General features: G+C 48.8%; 1 non-coding gene across 1 annotated transcript; it reads right to left on the bottom strand.

The window, feature by feature from the left end:
- Positions 1-416: 416 nt before the first annotated feature.
- On the bottom strand, positions 417-492 carry TRNAG-GCC (transfer RNA glycine (anticodon GCC)). Its single transcript has one exon. It is a non-coding gene; the product is annotated as a tRNA-Gly (tRNA).
- Positions 493-20313: the final 19821 nt, after the last annotated feature.

Below are 20313 nucleotides of genomic sequence, written 5' to 3'. Positions count from 1 at the left end.
AAAAAAGGTCAGGACAGACCTGGCTCCCTCCAGGATTTAGAAGGCTTTTCTTTCTTTCTTTCTTTCTTTCTTTCTTTCTTTCTTTCTTTCTTTCTTTCTTTCTTTCTTTCTTTCTTTCTTTCTTTTTCCTGTATTTTTCTGAAGCTGGAAACAGGGAGAGACAGTCAGACAAACTCCCGCATGCGCCTAACCGGGATCCACGTGGCACGCCCACCAGGGGGCGATGCTCTGACCCTCCGGGGCATCGCTCTGTTGCGACCAGAGCCACTCTAGCACCTGGGGCAGAAGCCGAGGAGCCATCCCCAGCGCCCGGGCCATCTTTGTTCCAGTGGAGCCTCAGTTGCGGGAGGGGAAGAGAGAGACAGAGAGGAAGGAGGGGGGGCGGGGGAGAGAAGCAGATGGGTGCTTCTCCTGTGTGCCCTGGCCGGGAATCGAACCCGGGACTTCTGCACGGCAGGCCGACGCTCTACCACTGAGCCAACCGGCCAGGGCCGGTTTTTCTTTCTTTTTCCTCCTTTTTTGAACTTTCCTTTTAAGAGTTACTTTCTGACTTCCCCTTTATAAGAATTTCACAGCAATTCACACAGCCCGAGGGGCGAATGCATAGCAGATTGCTAAAGCCAGGCTGTAATTATCCTTCCTTCTGCTCCAGTGAGGACTTCACTTGCACAGGGGTGAATGTTGTCGGGTCTTTCACCCGCACTCCTGAGAGCACTTGCTCTGGGCTGACTGTTTCGGGCCCTGCACTGGAGGGGGTGGGGCACAGAGCTGAAGCAAACGATGCTGTCCCCAGGAGTTCCCAGTGCAGCAGAGGCCCGGCGATGGGGCCACAGCTAGCTAGGAACAGAGAGAGCACAGCCAGTGTCGAGGTGCAGACTAGCAAAGCCCTGGAAAGACCCCGGTGGAGTCTGGACAGTGCCGGTGGCGGGGATGGGGTGTGGGGCAAGTGGCACATGTCTGGAAGTGGCATGAACCAAGGTATGGAAGTGGGAATTGAAGAGAGGGGTGTGGCTGTGTAAGGAGGCAAGTCTGGCTGGGAAACATGACCGTGAACCCTAAATACCTGAGCCCTTGGCTTTGCCCAGAGGTTATAAACCCCAGAACAGACTGAGGCTTCTGACGAGTTTGGTTCCCTTCGTGTTTTTATTTTTTAATATTTCAATCAGTAGTCAACCTTTAAAAACCAAAAGATTTCATATGAAAAATGGATTTCCAGCTCTTTAGAAACATCCAAGGAACTGGCAGCCCTGGGCCTGCATTCCTAAGTGGCAACGTGACTGGTGTGTATTGGGGACATGCATTTTCTGGGGAGAGGGTCTGTGCTTTCAGCAGATCTTTGGGGGAGGGGTGTCCATAACCCCTCCAAAAACTAGAACCACAATTGAAGAAGAATATTGAATGACATGGGAGCTGTTCACAAAATTATAAGTGAGGAAAGGCTGCAAAGAAACATTAAATATACAGTGACATTTTAGAAAAATGTTTATATTCATAGAAAACATTGGTTATCTCTGAGCAATGTGATTAAAGGTGATTTTTATTTTCTTTCCTTTGCTTGTCTCCATTTTTACAAGGAACATTTACAGCAAGAAAATTACTATTTTAATCGGTCTTTGAAGTGGATCAGAGCTTGCTGACAGTGTTTAAAGCCTTTTAGAATTTCCCAGCCACATACGGGAAGAAAACCGACTCTAGTCTGTGGCCCTGCCCTTCCTGCCCTTCCTGCCCTTCCTGCCCTTCCTGCCCTTCCTGCCCTGGGTCAGCTGCTCTCCAGCCTCATCTTCTCTGTGTCTTTGGCTGGACACTTGGGACCCTCCATTCCCTCTGCAGACTCCGGTCGTCTGGCAGTGACGTGACTCTGTCCCTTCCACACTCTCTCTTTCCTACTAAGGCCCTACTCACCCTTCAGGGCAGTTAAAGGCCAGCTCCCCCCTGAAGCACTGTCCACCCCACCTACAGGGTCACCTGCCTCTTCTTCCCCATAGGGTTGTTTATAAAGAACATGTGTCACTCTGCCACTGGCTCTGGGCTTCTAGGGGGTGGGCACTGTCACATCTTGATTTTGTTGGTTTGTTCATTGGGCCTTGGTGCTGGATGTGAGCAGAGGAATCCTTGTTGAAGGCAACTGACTGGAAATAAAGAGAAAAAACAAGGGTTTTAGTTAGAAAACATGGATTCAAGTCTCTGCCCAGTCTCATAATGCCAGTGTGAGTGACCAAAGGCAAGTCCTTAACCCACCTGTCTACTTGTTCCCTTGTAAAACGGGCACGTAGACCTGCTCTGAGGACTAAATGAAATGATGTGTGTGAGAGTGCTTTGGAAACTCAGTACTGAATGAATAGTAGTTACTGCTATTGCTTATTTCTATTTTTCTAAGACAGCCCTTCCTGAATACTCTGGGTGGTAGTGGGCTGACTGGCTCAAGGTCACTCATGTAAGTCGGTGGTGAAGCTAAGGCTCAAGTCTTATAGGCTATTAGCTGCCCAGTTAGAACAAGTGTTCAAAGAACCTAGGAAACGCCGTTGACTTCTCTGTGCGTGGGTTGTGGTGTCCCCATCATTTGCTGCTAGGGGAGAAGAGAGTATGGTTTCCACCCCAGCTGAGCTGCCCCAGCCACTGTCGTGTTGCAGCCACCATCTGTCCCTGCATGAAGTGCCTGGTTTAGCCTCTCTTTGCTCTCTTTCTGAGCCCTAAGTATCGCTGTCAGATGCTGAGCCAAGGGCTGGATTGGGATGGGGTGAGGAGACTGTTTTGCTCTGTGCCTACAGGGGGTGGGGAACTTACAACTCTGCTCAGATGTAGAGAAAAGTGAATTGTCATCGGGCCCTCTTGAGTGACGCCTGCAGATTGGCAAGCCCACCGAGGCCAAAGGCAGAGAAAACGCTGTGCTGTGGGAGGTGTGTCCCCAGGCCCTGTGTGAAGCGTGGGTGTTGGGCACCATCACCCTAGCCCTTGAAAAGATGTGGTAAATGTGGGCTGAGGGGCTTATGAAGCTGACATATTTGGAAGCATAAATTCTGTACCACATTAGACACTGCAGGCCAGGACAGTGGGAAGGGGCCTTGTACAGTTGAGACCCCTCAGTTCTGATGCTCCAGCTCTCTGAGCCTGGAGAACCACCCAGCCCTCCTGAGTATCCCTTTCCTTTATTGGCGTGAAAAGAGATTCCTTCATTGTACTCGTATGTAACAACAAGTGCCTACCATATGCCGAGAAAACCTTAGTGAACAAAACAGACAAGATGCCTGCCCTCAACCACTTACTATTCTAGTGTGATGGCCGTCATTCCTGCCCTGCCATCCTCCCTGTGAGGAGACAGCAGACAGGAAAGTGCTTTGTAAACTGTGGTGCACTTGTGAGGGGCTGTGGTTGAGATCCACCTGGGTGGGCCACTCAGCTGATCCTTAACCATCCAGAAAACTGTTCCTTGCTCCAGCAGTTAGATAATTGAGGTTAATGTCAGGAGGGAAGAAACCTAAATTAATGAGGTTTTCCTCATTCTTCACCTACCTTATAAGCATTGTGTTGAATCAGACTGGTAAAGGTCACCAGCTTGCAGCCAGAATCAGCTGGGAGGTCTGTTGATCACAACTTCCCCCTGTCATTCGTTCATTCATTATTTCAGGCACAGATTTGGGGATTTGAGGTAAGCATGCAGAGTGCCTATAGGACTATCACACTCAGAAACCCGTGTGGACAAGTATAGTATCCTGTGTAAAGGAAGGCGAGGGTGGGCGGGGGGGGGGAATTCAGGTGACAATAGAGTCCCTAACCTGGACTTGGGAGTGGGTGGTCAGGGAAGGCTCCCCATAGGAAGCAAGCTCTGAGCTGAAACCTCACATTTAAGCAGGTGGTAGTGGGGGGCACAGGGAGGAGAGACAACCTTGAGCTGTGACCGGATGGAGAGGTAGAAGCACTGAACCAAGAAGGAAGAGGAGGTACTGTGGCCAGAAGGAACCATTGGGCGAAGGAAGGAACGTGCACACTGTATTGGGGGGGGGGCTAGTGGTCCAATTCCTAATTTTATAAGATGAGAAATTGAGGCCCAGAGAGGTCTAAAGCTTTGTCAAGGGCAAACTTGATGTTGTTATGTGACCTACATGTTAACCAAAACCCCTTTGAACTCCAATAAGCACAATGAATATTTTAATCCAGAGAGATGGTTAATATTACCATTTTGCTTTGAGGAAGTTGAGAAAGTGACCCAACTAAGGCCATATGGCTCGTTAGTGGCAGAATCAGGATTAGAATCCATGCCCCAGATACTAAAATGCCATGTGAATTCTGTGTCATGTTGCCTCCCGCGCCATTCTGAAGATCTCTGAAGGTGCCTACACCAGTGATCCTCAGACCTTGTGGCCCATTGGAATCACATGGACAGTTTTTAAAACCCAATGCTATGTAGAACCCAGGAGAATTATATCGGAGTGTCTGGGCACGGGACCTAGACATCAGTATTTAAAAAATAATTTCCAGGCCCTGGCCGGTTGGCTCAGCGGTAGAGCGTCGGCCTGGCGTGCGGGGGACCTTGGTTCGATTCCCGGCCAGGGCACATAGGAGAAGCGCCCATTTGCTTCTCCACCCCCCCCTCCTTCCTCTCTGTCTCTCTCTTCCCCTCCTGCAGCCAAGGCTCCATTGGAGCAAAGATGGCCCGGGCGCTGGGGATGGCTCCTTGGCCTCTGCCCCAGGCGCTAGAGTGGCTCTGGTCGCAACAGAGCGACGCCCAGGAGGGGCAGAGCATCGCCCCCTGGTGGGCAGAGCGTCGCCCCTGGTGGGCATGCCGGGTGGATCCCAGTCGGGCGCATGCGGGAGTCTGTCTGACTGTCTCTCCCCGTTTCCAGCTTCAGAAAAATACAAAAAAAAAAAAAAAATTTCCAGATAAGCCCAATGTTCCTGTGCCTGCATCCCTTGGAGATCTTGTTAAAATGCAGATTCTGGAATGTGGCTTGGGCTTCAGAATTTTTTAAAGCTGCCCAGGTCCAGGAGGCATGCTTTAATTAATGAAGAGTCCACACAGCACTGTAGGCACCTATAGAACCCTCTCTCTGCCACCTTCCCTGATACACACGCAATACCCCCCACACAACACACATGTGCACATGCACAACACTTCTTCCTGGCCTAGGCTTTTAAATGCCATTCTTCAAAGCAAGAGGAGTTTCCTGTGGACAGTGAGCCCATGGAACTTGACTGTTCATGAGAACACTGGCTGCACGGCTGACCTGCCAGGCTAGGGGCTCATGTCAGGACCTCAGGGGCAGGGCTGGGACTGGGGGGGAAGCAAGCCAGTGTTAGGGCACAACATTTTATTTTATTTTTATTTTTTTTACAGAGAGAGAGTCAGAGAGAGGGATAGACAGGGACAGACAGACAGGAACAGAGAGATGAGAAGCATCAATCATTAGTTTTTCGTTGCACTTTGCAACACCTTAATTGTTCATTGATTGCTTTCTCATATGTGCCTTGACCACTGGCCTTCAGCAGACCGAGTAACCCCTTGCTCGAGCCAGCAACCTTGGGCTCAAGATGGTGAGCTTTTGCTCTAACCAGATGAGCCCGCGCTCAAGCTGGCGACCTCAGGGTCTTGAACCTGGGTCTTCCACATCACAGTCTGATGCTCTATCCACTGCGCCACCGCCCAGTCAGGTAGGGCACAACATTTAAAGCAGGAGTCGGGAACCTATGGCTCACAAGCCAGATGTGGCTCTTTTGATGGCTGCATCTGGCTCGCAGACAAATCTTTAATACAAATAATAATAACATTAAAAATATAAAACATTCTCATGTATTACAATCCATTCATTTCCTACCGCTCATGTTCATGGTTGCAGGTGGCTGGAGCCAATCACAGCTGTCCTCCAGGACAACACCAAATTTTTATTGGATAATGCATAATGTACATGGGTCATTGTATGGCTCTCATGGAATTACATTTTAAAATATGTGGCGTTCATGGCTCTCTCAGCCAAAAAGATTCCCGACCCCTGATTTAAAGAGACACTCCCTCTCAAGTTCTTGCAGATTCCCGCCCTGCATTTTCAAGAACCTGAGAGGGGTATCTGTTTAAGTTTTCCTTCCTCGACACCTTGCCTCATTCTAGTCTGAACCTGTCCCAGTCCCTCCTTTCACCACACTCCCACCCCGCCTTCCCCTGAATCTTTGAGGGTTCTTTTTTTTGACTCTGTCCTATTTCCTTTCAGAAGGCAGTGGCCAGCCCTGCCTCCTCAGCGCCATGTCCTTGTGCTCCATTCCCCATTCCTAGGCACGAGGCAGTTTCCTAAAACAATGGTTTTCTAAGTGTGGTACCCAACTGGCATCATTAGCATCATCTGGGAATTTGTTAAAATGCAACCTCTTAGGCCTTTCTGATGCCCCCTCAAGTGTGAGACCTGTTTGTTTTGTGTGTGTGTGTGTGTGTGTGTGTGTGTGTGTGTGCATGCGCGCGCGTGTGCGAGGGGGGTGGGGAGAGATGTCAACAACTTTAGATTCCGGGCCTGTGTCCTGACTTCTCCCATGCCCAAACAGGGGCCTGTGGGCCATCTCCCATCTCTCCATACTAGGAGAAGGCAGATGTGGCAGACATCTGCAAGGGCTCCTCCAGCCCTGACTCTCAGAACTGGGCATGGGCTTGCCAGCCTGGCTCCACTCCGGGCTGCAGTGCCCCAGGCAAACCGCTCTCCTGGGCCTGGCTCCTGGAGCGAGGCTGTGCGTGGCAGCCGCGACTGTCTCCATGGACGTCATTAGCTGCCGAGCGTCCTGGCTGAGAATGTCTGGCCTTGGAAACAAGCCTTAACAAAGAGTGGGGTTCTGTGGAAAACACAGCTCCATGGAGGCCTGGCTGCAGCCCATCCGGCCGGAGTCAGGGCAGCTGGGAGGAGGTTTGGTCAGTGCACATCCGTGTCTCTGCAGGCTGGTGTAGCTCCACGATGTGTCTGTCACCCAGGCTCACCTCCTCTCAAGTCCAGCGTTCACCGCCCACAAGGCTTCCAGTGACCTAAATGCATCCATGAACTCATTCATTCAGCAGTTTTGATCAGCTGGGCTGGGGTAGGGAGGGTGGTTACAGAGAGGGACTGGACACAGGGATACAGGCTCTGCCCCCTAGACTAAGAGGGATACCTTATAATAACAGCTGATGTCTGTAGCCATCTATTATGTGTTGGGTATCATTCTGTTTTACCTCATTTCATTCTCACAGTGCATAATAATAACAATTTATTATTGACAATATAAATCCTCTTTGAATCCTCATTTACAGATAAAACCAAGGCATAAAGAGGTTAAGTAACTTGCCCTATTAGGTGCCAGTCAGGATCAGAATCCAGGTGATCTGGCTCTGAACCTAGGCTTTTAGCCACCAGGCTCTACCCATCCCTCTTCATTGGTGAGAATACACTATGAATAATAGTCTAGACAGCTGGGCAAGAGCAGCCTCAGCAAGCCAGGCTCCCCACCTGGGGACGTGGAGGTTTGGTTTCCTGCTTTTGCCTCAAGTACCTTCTCTGTGCAAGGGGTTAGAAATTCCTGTGCAGCCATCCTCCCTCCCAAGGCTCTGGTCTGGTGTGTGGGTGATGGCTCTGAATTAAGCATGAATTCAAAGGCCAGGGGGCTGCCCTAGGTGGGAGAGAGGCTTTCATTCATCTGGCTCCCTTGGCTTCCCCAAGCATATAAGTCCCATCACTTGCCATTTGTGTGGCTCTATACAGAAGAGGGATCTGAGGCTCAGAGACATCTCACCCAGGTTGTGAGGCTCAGGTTGTCTAGAAGAGGAGGGCCTCAGTAGAGGCTCCTCTCCGTTTCACAATGTATTTGAAATTCCCTCATTATAGAAGCAACTAGAAATGTCTGGAGGACAGAGTCAGGATGGAATGTGGGCATCTGTGCTCGGTGTCTGCACTCTTAACCTTTATATAGTGGATCTATAAACTTGAAACACTCTCCAGTACTGTGAACAATGCTATAATATGTTTGGGTGAAGGATGAGGGCAAAGGTGACTCCTTGGTGGCCCTTGCAAAGGTCATGGGGAGATGGGGAGATATTAAGCCTGGATGAGCTAGAAGCTTGGGACCAGGGAGTCCCAGGGTGCCCAGCTGTCTGACTTCTGCCTCATAGCCACTGACCCACCCACTCTGAATGGGCCTAAGAAGAACACAGGCTGGTGGCCATGGGTGGTCAGATCTCTTTGCGGAACATCTGGGCTCACTCAGGGCCTAGAATCAGCTTGGAGGGCAATGTTATTGTCCTTTGTTTATTTGTTTGTTTGTTTGTTTTATTAAGTAAGAGGTGGGGAGGCAGATAGACAGACTCTTGCATGTGCCCTGACCAGGATCCACCCAGCAAGTCCTCTTCCAGGCAATGCTCTGCCCATCTAGGGCTGCTGATCTGTTGCTTGGCAACCAAGCTATTTTAGCACCTGAGGCGAAGCCATGGAGCCATCCTCAGTGCCCAGGGCCAACTTGCTCAAACTGAGCCATGGCTGTGGGAAGGGGAGAGAGAGAGAGAGAGAGAGAGAGAGAGAGAGAGAGAGAGAGAGAAAGAGAAGGTGGAAGAGGAGGAGTTGAGAAGCAGATGGTTGTTTCTCCTGTTTGCCCTGACCCACAATCAAACCCAGGACTTCCATGGGCCGGGCCGACACTGTACCTCTGAGTCAACCAGCCAGGGCTATTGTCCAGTCTTGATCCCATCAAGTGGTGTGAGGGACCTAGAGGTTCCTGAGGAGACAGGAACATTAACAAGAAAGCAAGGTCTTCTGGAGTGAAAGGCATGGAGACTCCAGCCCTCCCTGGTTTTACAATTACTGAAGTTCAGCTGGTGACTAGGATTGGTTCTGACCAAGACCAGATGGTGAGGATGAAGAGGGAGGAGGCCCCCTGAGAGAGAACTCACCAGGAAGGCAGGGCGATGGCACCAGAAGACTGGCATCTGGACAGGACAGGATGGGAGGACATGGGCCAGGTCATGGTAGGGTCTAGGCATGAGCAATGCAGAGTCTCTCTTATATTGTAAATCTGAACTTGGACCCACCCTGTACACCAGCGGGTCTAGTCTTAGGTATTTACCCAAGACAAATGGAAACATATGACCTCAAAACAGAATTGTTTTACAAAAAATTCAGCTTTATTTACAAATAGATAAAAGCCAGAAACATCCCAAATGTCCATCATCAGGAAATGGACAAGCAGATGGTGGTATATCCATATAATACAAAGTTCTCAGCAAAAATAAAAAAATAAACTACCAAATATGTGCAGCAACAAACCGGGCTGGCTGCAAGAGGTCCTACACGGTTTGACTCAATTTTGTTGAAGTTCTAGAGCAGACAAAACTGAGTTCCAGTGGGAAAAGTTCAGAACAGTGTTTGCAGGTGGAGGAGGCAGGGAAGGGTTCCAGGCAAGTTTCTGGCGTGAAAGTAATGTTCTGTATTTTGATGGAGGTATGATTACACAGGTGGATCAATTTGACAAAACCCACTGAATAGTAGTGTGTTTGATTTTATGAAAATTTACCTTAAAAAAAAAACACAACTAAACAAATATGGACTCTAGTTAATGATACACATATTGGAGTGTTTCTGGTAAAGCACATTGTGGTCTACACCTTATTTTGAAATGCATCCAAAAAACTAAGATGGGTAAACAGGTGGATAAATGGATAGATATGTGATAAAGTAACTAAGGCCAAATGTTCATTTTAGTGGGTATATAGGTATTTGCTTTATAATTTTTTTCACTTTTCTTGTGTGTTTGAAATTTTTCAAAACAGAATGTTGTGGGGGAAAATAACTGGTGTAAATTCTATTTCTTGACTGGACCCAGATTGATACAGCCTATATGTGTGTACTATAATTTATTCAAGGATTCTTCTGTTGATTGACACTTAGACGGACATTGTCCACTGTTTGTTGCTAGCAAGGCTGCCATAATTATTTGTATCTCTTTGTGCACAAGTAGGTACAAACACCTAGAAGTGGCTTTGCTGGGTGTAAGGGTCTCTAACACTCTACAAGGGGCTGGGGAAACCCGGCCCAGAGGGGCAATTATTTACTCTGACTCACACAGGAAGCCGGCAGTGGAGCTGGACCTGGGCTCCTGTTCTCATGCTCTTGCTAAAAAAGGAAGAGCCCTTTCCTTGCTCCTGTGGCCTCCCGTCAATGCCCACCTCTGCCTTAAAAGAGACAGAAATGGCAGAGGGCTCTGCCTTCCTAGCTCTGCCTTTAGAGCTAGGTTGGGTGATACGATCCTTGGAGGACAGTGATCAGCAGGGTGAAGGCCCAGAGGTGGCTGATGTCACCTTCAACCTCACCAGGACCTCTATACCAAATCAGAGGCACAGCAGGAGAACCAGATGGGCAGAGAGAGGAGGCTGCACCTTTCCTAACAAGCACATCCTGGCCAGTGATCACCAGTAGCAAGTCTCCAATAACTGGACTCGTGGAGATGACACTGCCATTCTGGAAAGGAAGCTGCAACTCAGCTTGGGAAGGACTATCTACTACCCAGGAGAGAGGTGCTTAGAGAACGTCTCTCCACAGACTTCTGGGCTGGCAGGGGGCAGCAGATACACAATGGCAGCCAGAGCCAGGCAGGCTGGAGCTCCTCTCTAAACTTGGCAGTGTCTTTGCAATTCTTGTAACAGAACAAGAGGAAGAGAAGAAAAGACTAGAGGCAGAAAGATGGATAGGTAACCTGGGAGAGGGGTGAGGCTAGCCAAGCAGCAGGGGGAGACAGGAGGGCAGGTCTTATGACATGAGGGTGTAAACGGAACTAGTTAGAGGTGCAGAGAAAGAAAGGGAGGGCCGAGATGCCCTCACCTGGATACCTCGCCTGGATACCTACATGCATGTTAATGCTGTTTACTTTCTGTAACCAATGTTTGGGATGGAGAACAATGATAGATTCCTTTTAGACATACTGAGCGTCAGAGGGAGTTCTTGATGACTGAGAATAATTTTTTTTTTAAAGATTTTATTCATTGATTTTAGAGAAAGAGAGAATGGGGGGAAGAGTGGAAAGCATCAACTCATAATAGTTGTTTCTTGTAATGTGCCTAGACTGGGCAAGGCCAGGGTTTTGAACCAGCGACCTCAGCATTCCAGGTCAATGCTTTATCCACTGAACCACCATAGATCAGGCAATAATAATAATTATTATATATATATTTGGTGTAGAAAAAAATAACAAATTTAAAACCTATTTTTCTCTAAGCCTTTACATTTATTTCAATTTTATTATCCTAATTGTAAATCCAAGTTCCCTTAAAAAGCCTCACTTACAATTTTGTTAGCTTCCTTGAAGCATTTTCAAGTGTATTTATAAATTTGATGCATCTTGTTTTCACTCAGAGCACTTCACATGCCTGACCTAACAAGTGAGACCTTTCCAAGCACTTAAATTACTCTGGTAAATTTACTAAATCAAAATCACAAATATGGTGAATCTTAAGTACTCATAAACATTCTACTACTGTTTATAAAACTAATCAAGTTCTGCCTGACCTGTGGTGGCGCAGTGGATAAAGCATCGACCTGGAACACTGAGGTCGCCAGTTCAAAACCCTGGGCTTGCCTGGTCAAGGCACATATGGGAGTTGAGGCTTCCTGCTCCTCCCCTTTCTCTCTCTCTCTGTCTCTCTCTCTCCTCTAAAATGAATAAATAAAAAAAATAAAATAAAAACTAATCAAGTTCTCCTACAACTTTTAATTTAAAATCACAACTCTAAAATCAATTAATCCCGTATTTATAATGCTATCTCAGATATGCCAAATTCTCTTAACATATTACAAAGCCTGCAAATACCAACTACCAGTATCTATAGATTATTATTAAAGTGAATACAAACATATTAATATTATAGATTTAATTGACTTTATTATTTCTGTATTTAATATATGCCCTCTGGGGATTAAAAAGGACCCCTTTACATGAAGGGAATTACTTTCTCATTCCAAGTGAACTGATGTCTGCCCTTATTTCAAGTGAGCTGGGGTGCCTGGCCCCTCATTCATGGCCGTGCTCTAGTTAACATCTCAGAGGGCAGCAGTTGCTTGTTGCCTAGAGGTGGTGGCAGGCACTGGAGACCTAGAAGCATAATTATCCTGGGTGGTTCCTCTTACGTACTTTGCAATGTGAAATCAGGGAATCCCTATGCCCATACTCTTCAAATGGAGTTGAACTCATAACTCAGACCCCTTAGGTGCAAGTTATATCCTTACCCAAATTATTTATCTTTTAGGAGTCTGCAACTGGTTTCATCCAAGGAATCACTTTGTTCAATACTTAATTGAATTCCTATTCTTTTCCTATTTTTTTTATTTTGACAGGGACACCACTTGTAATAAAATTTAAAACAATGCCCAGTTGGTTTTCCTCTGATTCCATGCCTTTGCCTGGTGTTATGGTTAAATTAATTTTCATGGCATTGCATTGAAAGTGGAACAAACCAATGGAGATGTTATGATGGCCTGGGAGTTTCCTTTAAGAAAAGCTTTGAGGGGGGCACAGTTGATTGGCAGCCTCCTTTCCTCTCATCTTTGAATCCATCACAACATCATGCTGAGGCCACGCTTCCCCAGGGCGGCTCTCAAACAAAGACAGAGCACAGCCGGAATACTGCGCTCTTCCTGCCCATCATGGGACACCTCTAATCTTTGCTTGGGAACTCACCACGGTGTTGGCCAAGACCTTCTAAGAACTACATCGAAGTCTGGCACTCTTCCTTCCTGTCAATCCTCTTTCCCTCTCTCCTTCCATAAGTGTCAGACCTGCATCGTTGTCTGAGCCTCTGCTCCATCTTCCCCTTTGTCCTTCACAGGCATTTCTCCTAATAAATCTCACACACATCTCACCCCATCTTGGCGTCTGCTTCTTGGAGGGCTCTAACGGGGGGTGGGGGGGGGGGGGTATGAGAACGCAGGCTGTAAGATGACTGGGGAGTGGGACCTGGCTCGTTCACTGGCCGGCTATGTCAAGAAAGACTCTATTCCAAGTGGAGTGTGTGTGGGACACTGATAGTACTCGGCACAAGGTGATGGCTCAGTTGATGAAGATTTCACAAGAGGTGACCTGGGGAAATGTCCCTTAGTATAATGACAACAGGCATTTGAAGAACAGAGAGGAAATAGTGCCATCAAGGACAATGGAATTGGTTGCTTTTTTTTTACTAAGGTATGACCCCTCCCCCCAGCCACATCACTAGTTGTATAATAAGAAACTGAGGGCAGTTAACAAATAATTAAAGGTTAAGTGTGAGAGCCAGAGCTCTCTGGTAGATGACAAAGAAATTCTTTGCAATGACAGCCCACTCAGGACTTACTGAGGGCCATACATACCTATATTTAAATGCTCAACCAAGGTAGGTTATGCTCAGCATCCTGGCTAGGAAAACCTGGGACCTTGAGACATGGGTGGAAATGTCTGTGTGTTATCCCCAAGAATTTTGACTCTGTTGATCCCCTGAACTGGTAGAATTTACAGAGGTTGCTCACTTCTCTGAAAAAAAGTGTTTTTTTTTTCTTTCAAAAAAAACCTGGCACACACATCCCACCTCACCCCCAGCCCCTGACCCAGAATCCCTCTCCTCGGGAGCTGCTGGCACTTCCGCAGCTGGCTGCCAGGTTGATAACCAAGGGTGAGTCCCAGCAAAGCCTGGGATGGGACATGCTGAGTCTGATAGGGAGAAGGTGTGTAACTATCTACAATCAGAAGCAGAATGGAGAAGCAGGAGGCCTAGGGCTGTTGCCCCAGTAAAAGGGCTTGTTTCCTTCTCAGGTCACAGACCTAAGCCAGTTTCCACACCTGGAGCCCACTGCCTGAAGAGGGGGGGCTAGTCCTCAGGGGGAATGATCCCAGCACACGACAGCAAGTTTTCATGGTGAGGATTCTCCCGTTCCTCCGTCAAGGGCACCGTGCCCATTGACGCAGGGGGTGTAGACTGGGGAGGCCACACGTGGTCTGTCACGGCCCAGCCGTTGTCGCGTGAAAGCAGCTGTAAATAATATGTCAACAAATGAGTGTGGCTCTGCTCCAGGAAAACTTTGTTTTTGACATGGAAATTTGAATTTTATATCATTTTCACATGTCACAAAATATTCTTTTGATTTTTCCAACTATTTAAAAATATAAATACTATGTTTAGCCTGCAGGCAGCAGAAAAATGAGCAGTGGGCTTGGATTTGACCCATAAGCTGTAATTGGGTGACTCCTGTTCTAGCGTGTTAAACATTTGTCAATTCAACATTTTTAATAAAAAACAATTAGTATTACCATCAAAGAAGCTGTAACATTTTGGTGGGTAACTGATTGACTGTGTCTCTTTTGGTCCATGCTGCTCAGGTTCACTCCTGCTTGAGGACAAAAGCCTTTTCTTATGTCTTCTCTCTCATGGCTTAAGGATTCTCTCCCCACCCCCAACCCAATCTTGTTTTTGAGCTCTCAAGAAATCTGGAATCAGTTAACTTCATAAATTCTCTACCCAAGTATGACCTAATTTTATTGTATTATGTGGAACAATTTTGTTTCCATTCATCTATCACAACCTCCTCCACTGTCTCCCACTCCTCTAAACCAAGTCCCAGGCCTTGCCTTAGATAACAAAGGTCCATCAGTGTGTTTTCCCAAAACAAAGCAATCATCCTAAGCTAAGGCGAATTTAGCTTTCATCTCTAAAATGCAATGACTCTGGCAAGCAGCTTTGAGAATAATAAATGTAATCCCTACCATACACGGCGAACTAGAACATTGCTGCAATGCCATGTGGATGGAAGAAGAAGGAACTGGAGGCTTTGTAAAACTGCACAGAGACTCTAGCACCAAGCCAAGCACTGCAATGGATGGAGAACGGTTTGGTAAAACCAAACATGTAAAACATGTGTGGCTATTACTGTCTTCACTCTTATTATCCTGCCCACAGAAAATGATTCACCCGGCATGGGGGTGGCAAACTCACATGTCTTTAGAGGCCAAGGCTAGTGCCAAATGGGACCAGGTGCAGGAAAACAGGGAATGATGGAGACGGGACCAAACTGAAACATGCACTTCCCACCTTAATACGTTCGAAATAAATAGATATCCCTACACAGCAGTGTGCTTGTTAAGTAAATAAAACACATCTATGACACGTGCAGCTCTCAGGGCATCAGCTTATAATCTCTGTATCTGTCCTTGCCATGCATCTAGCTCATTCACACACGAGGCCATGAAGGGCGACCTCTTCAGAAAGATGCCCTGACACTTCCTGCCCTCCATCTCTTCATTCTGAAGACGAGCAAACTGAATCCTGGGTCAAGAAAGGGATTGTCCAGGCCCTGGCCGGTTGGCTCAGCGGTAGAGCGTCGGCCTAGCGTGCGGAGGACCCGGGTTCGATTCCCAGCCAGGGCACACAGGAGAAGCGCCCATTTGCTTCTCCACCCCTCCGCTGCGCTTTCCTCTCTGTCTCTCTCTTCCCCTCCCGCAGCCAAAGCTCCATTGGAGCAAAGATGGCCCGGGCGCTGGGGATGGCTCTGTGGCCTCTGCCTCAGGTGCTAGAGTGGCTCTGGTCGCAATATGGCGACGCCCAGGATGGGCAGAGCATCGCCCCCTGATGGGCAGAGCGTCACCCCTGGTGGGCGTGCCGGGTGGATCCCGGTCGGGCGCATGCGGGAGTCTGTCTGACTGTCTCTCCCTGTATCCAGCTTCAGAAAAATGGAAAAAAAAAAAAAAAAAAAAAAAAAAAGAAAGGGATTGTCCAAAGCAATACAACCAGGCTGCTGAGCTAAACTGGGAATCCAACCCAGTTCACCCTAAGTCCCAACCCAGTGCTGCCCCACCCCCTGCATCCTTCTAACAGGAAGATACTAAGGCCGGCAAAGTGAAACCTGTAGCCGCTCATTCTGGCTGCATCTTTTAATTCACTCACCAGTTGGCTGAGTGAATGAAAAAATGAGTTAGCTGGCATTATAAGTAAGCTCCCAGCTGCCTGCCACTACCAGAGCTGCCCTGTATTGGAAGGTCAGACATCAGAGCCTGAGCTCCCCATGTGGAATTTAACTAGTGGGGCCCACATGACTGCAGGCAGGCAGACAGAAGAAGGGAGAGTGGATACTTACAGGTTCAGATCCTGGGTGCTCAGAGCTGTGTAGCAACCTCCCCACCCTCCCACGTGGGGCTCCGATCATTTAAATATCACAGCCATAGGAGCCAGACACACATTTCAATGTCACCCCAATTAGGGCGCTGGCAAGGTTGGACGGGCCCTTGAGGGAAGCATCAGGACGCTTGCTGGATGAGAGGAGGAGGCCCTGCAGTCACAGAGACCGAACACGCGAGCCTTCTAAGGAAAATGGGGAACTCGGGGGTCTAGCTGTGCTATGGGATCTTGAGCAAATCCCGGCCCTTCTGTCTGCCGCTGCTGTTCAATGGACTGATGGGATCCTCACTGTTGCCTGTTGGACACTGTTCTCATGAGAAACAAGAGCCATAATGAAGGAGAAAAATACCGTGAATAGCAGTACAGCAGGGAAGGAGTTGGTCTGTTACTACTCAGGGTCCATAATGTAGAATTCAAATGGGATTGGCCAATAGAAATCTTTTCTAAGGAGTAAGGTGCTATGATGGTCATGATTACAACTGTTGACACCCAAAGGGCTCTGCTCCAGGAGCTGCTCCTTTGGGGACCCAGAGGCAGCATGAAACAGTGGAGCGAGAGGCAGTCGAGGAGGCATAGCAGGGAGACTTCTTTACCAGCTGTACAAATCAGGACGGACTGCCTGAGAGGCAGTGAGCTCCCCGTGGCGGGGCAAGTTCAAGCTCAAGCTGGATGAGCATGTGCTGTGAGTGGACCCAGTTTCTGATAGCACGAGATTTGTCCTGGGTCCCTTTCAGGCTTCATGCTCTGAGTTTCAGATTTGGCAGGGAGGTGATGGTGCAGGTGGTAAAGCAGACAGAGCTCGGCCAGGAACCAGGAGCTCCGGGCCAGGCTCTACTCCAGCTTGCTGGATAGTCCCCTGCCCCAACCCCATCCTCTAAAGGGCTCTGCAGCCCAAGAAGAACGGCGTGGCTGGGTCAGGGCATCTGGGACTCTCGTGTGGCAGGCCTATTTGGAGACTGGGGCAGAGTTGCTCCTTCCTTCCTTCCTTCCTTCCTTCCGGGGACCTTGGTGGTCCCTACTTGCAAAGTTGGGGTTGGAGGAGCACAGTTTGGAAGCCGCAGCTTAGAGACTAAAGACCCTTGAGTTCTGGCAGTCCTTGAGCTTCCTGTGACATTAGGATTGGGTCCCCAGGTCAACTGGAAGACAGAGACCCTCTTCACAGAGTCTCAATTTTGTCACCTAGAGGCAGCCCTCTCAGGGCTGCTGTTCCTGCCCCACTCCACCTCCCCTGCCCCCAAACCACAGGCAGGAGTGTGGATTCGCACAGGAAATGAGCTGCTTAACATCCAGGTTCTTTCAGGGCTGTCAGATGAGAGGAGACTGTCAGAGTTAGGAAAACATGCCCGTGTCCCCGGGGAAATCAGTCCATTTTGATATCCTGAGCTTGCCATTAGTCTGTGGGGAGCCCAGGACCTGGGAGTCAGAGAACCGGGGTTCTAGCTCAGGCCTGTGCTTCCTCAGTTGTCTCGACCATCCTGCTGGTAACAGCACAGGGCGCAGACAGCAGCCCCCTCGGGGGGGCAGTGGGAGATGGGATCAGGCTGGACGCTACGAGTTCAGTCCCTCCCCGTGCATGCTTCAGTTCCTAGTTTACAAGTCCCCCTTCGGCAGGTGGTCTTCAGAAAACTGGAGACAGTTAGTTCCCCCAGATCAACTGAATCTGAATTCCCCTGTTGGCATATACACGTCTTCTTCCGTGAGCTCCCTGGACACAGGGACAATGCTGTCCCTGAGGTGGATGCTGACAGGCTCCACCAGAGGCCTTTGGCTGGCTCTGTGGCTCCTCCCCTCCCTGCCTCCTGGGTCCTTCTGTTTCCGGTGGTCTATGCCTGTGACTCCTTCAGCGGCCTGCTCCAGGCCACTGGAAACCTCCCAGGTAGCAGGCAGACTGCGATGATGGGGAACTCAGCTTCTCGTAAGCTAATGACTTGCAGGTGCAGGAGGGTGGAGCCCTGCTCTGTGGTCTCGGCACAGGACAACCCTGTGGTGTGACTTATACTCCAGAACATTCTGTGGGATCAAGTTCTTAATAAATCACTTGTACACGAATCCTTGTCTCAGGGACTCCGTCTGTGTCCCCAGCACCTAGAACAGGGCCTGATGTGAGAATTGGTTACCGTGGCATGTAGCCAACAAATGAAGCTATGGAAATCACTCTAGAGATGAACCCAACTCATCACCCCAGAGATGGAGAGACTGAGGCCCAGAGAGGGAAGGCCTTTCCCCACGGTCTCGCAGGGAGGCAGAGGCAGAGCCTGAGCTAGAACCCCGGTTCTCTGACTCCCAGGTCCGGGGGCATCCCCACTGTTGAGCTGCCTCTCCCCAGCAGCCCTGTTATTACTGAGGCAGAGTGTTCAGAGCCTTGGGAGGTGAAGGCAAAGCATGGTGACGGGAAATATCTCTGCCAACGTGGGAGGAGGGTGTGGGGTAGAGCTTCCTGGAGAAGGGTGCACTTGGGCTGGGCCAAGGATGAGGGTCAGATGGGATGATGGCATTCCTGGCAGAGGGAACCGCATGAGCCAAGGCGAAGTGCTGCAGAGTGTCGATTACGTCTATGGAGCGGAGAAGAGTGAGTTAATCAGAGACACTTAACAACTGAGGTCTGATGGGACATTCCAATGGAAAGGGCTGTTATCATCTTAGCTAACCAACAAGTGAGTGCCAGAAACCGGAAAGGATGGCATGTGCGGGTGGGGGTTTTCCTCTTGCCTTTCCAGCGTCCCCACAGACAAGCACTGGCTCCCCTGGGATTAATAGGAAGCCCCACCCCCAGAAGCTCCCTGCAAGTCATTAGCTAAAGAGAAGCTGCGTTCCTAGTCTGTCTGTGATCGTGGGAAGTTGCCAAGTTGGTGTCCCTACTGTTTGCTAAGCCTGAATGAGGCTGTGGGCCCTGGGGGTCTCTCGGGTTTGGAATTTCTGTGCACCCTGAGACTTCTGGGCTAGACCTGAGCCTAGTGAGTGGGACTTTGGAGGGGAGACTGCAGGGCTCCCAGAAGAGAGAGGAGCTTAGCTAAGTCAGTTCTCAATATCCCTGCTTCTCTCCGCAGCAGGCTGCCTCGGTATATCAATCTGTATAATGGGGGCATAAACTAGAACAATTTGGGAGCCCTCTCTGGAATTCAGTTCCAGCAATCTGCACTGTATTTTAGCTGTAGTTCTAAAGAGTCTTCTTTTGGAAACAGCCCAACACTGGGCTAAATCAGGAATACTAAGTTTCCTGGTTGTAAATCCACAAACAAGGGACTGTCAAGCTGCTGAAACCAGAGGAGAAGAGAAATCCTTGCCCTTCTTAAGGAGTCTAGAAAATAGCAAAGGACAAAAAGACATCAGTTCTGATGGAGGGTTATGGACAAATGAACCATGGGCAGAGGGAGACTGATCTGGATGGCTCAGGATAGGCAGGGTCTTGCCCAGCTTCTCTCAGCAAATTACTTGCAGGGCTATGGAAGGACCTAGAAATCCTATCTCCCAGGCTAGGGTTCTTTCATTTTGCACTCAGTTGTTGTCGCTGACCTTCAAGGCCCCTTTGGTTTTGAATGCCCCCTCCCCCAGATCTATGGGGTTACATTAGTTCAGAAGTTTCCATAGCTGCCTGCGCCGCACACATTCCTGGGGCCTTCCTGGGCCGGAAGAAAGCTTCTGATATTTCCCCTAGCGAAGAGGATAGTTTCCATCAGTTTTTTCCTTGCCTGTGTTGTATGCTGCTCCAAACAACAGGAGGTACTATTTTCCTTTCTCTTGAATATGGACTGGACCTTGTGATTTACTTTGACCAATCAAATGTGGCAGGAATGATGCTTTGAGACTTCTAAACCCAGGGCTAAGAGGACTAGAAACTTCCCCTCTCCCTCTTCGAATCCAGTGTCATGTACGAAGGCCTGTTACTCTGAGACCGCCATGCTGTGAGGAAGCCGGAGCTAACCCTGTGGAGAGGTCGTGTGGAAGACCACCAAGGTACTAGACATCTGAGTGAGTCTTCTTGGAAATTGCAGCCCATTCTAGCCATCAGCTGAGTGCAGCCAAGTGGATACCTCAGCTGGTGCCATGGGTGGTAGAAGAATCATGAGAAATAGTATTTTTGAAAAAATCACATTTTTTTTTACAACAATAGATAAGCAAAATACCTACTTAAAATTTTTTTCTTCTGACCCAGAGATTTTAGCAGCTTAGTGAAATAGGTGCTAGGGACA

Source organism: Saccopteryx bilineata, chromosome 2 (genome assembly GCF_036850765.1).
Source record: "Saccopteryx bilineata isolate mSacBil1 chromosome 2, mSacBil1_pri_phased_curated, whole genome shotgun sequence".
NCBI classification, from domain to species: Eukaryota; Metazoa; Chordata; class Mammalia; order Chiroptera; family Emballonuridae; genus Saccopteryx; species Saccopteryx bilineata.
The sequence above is the reverse complement of the archived record's forward strand: the minus strand, read 5'-3'. Positions and strand labels throughout refer to the sequence as shown.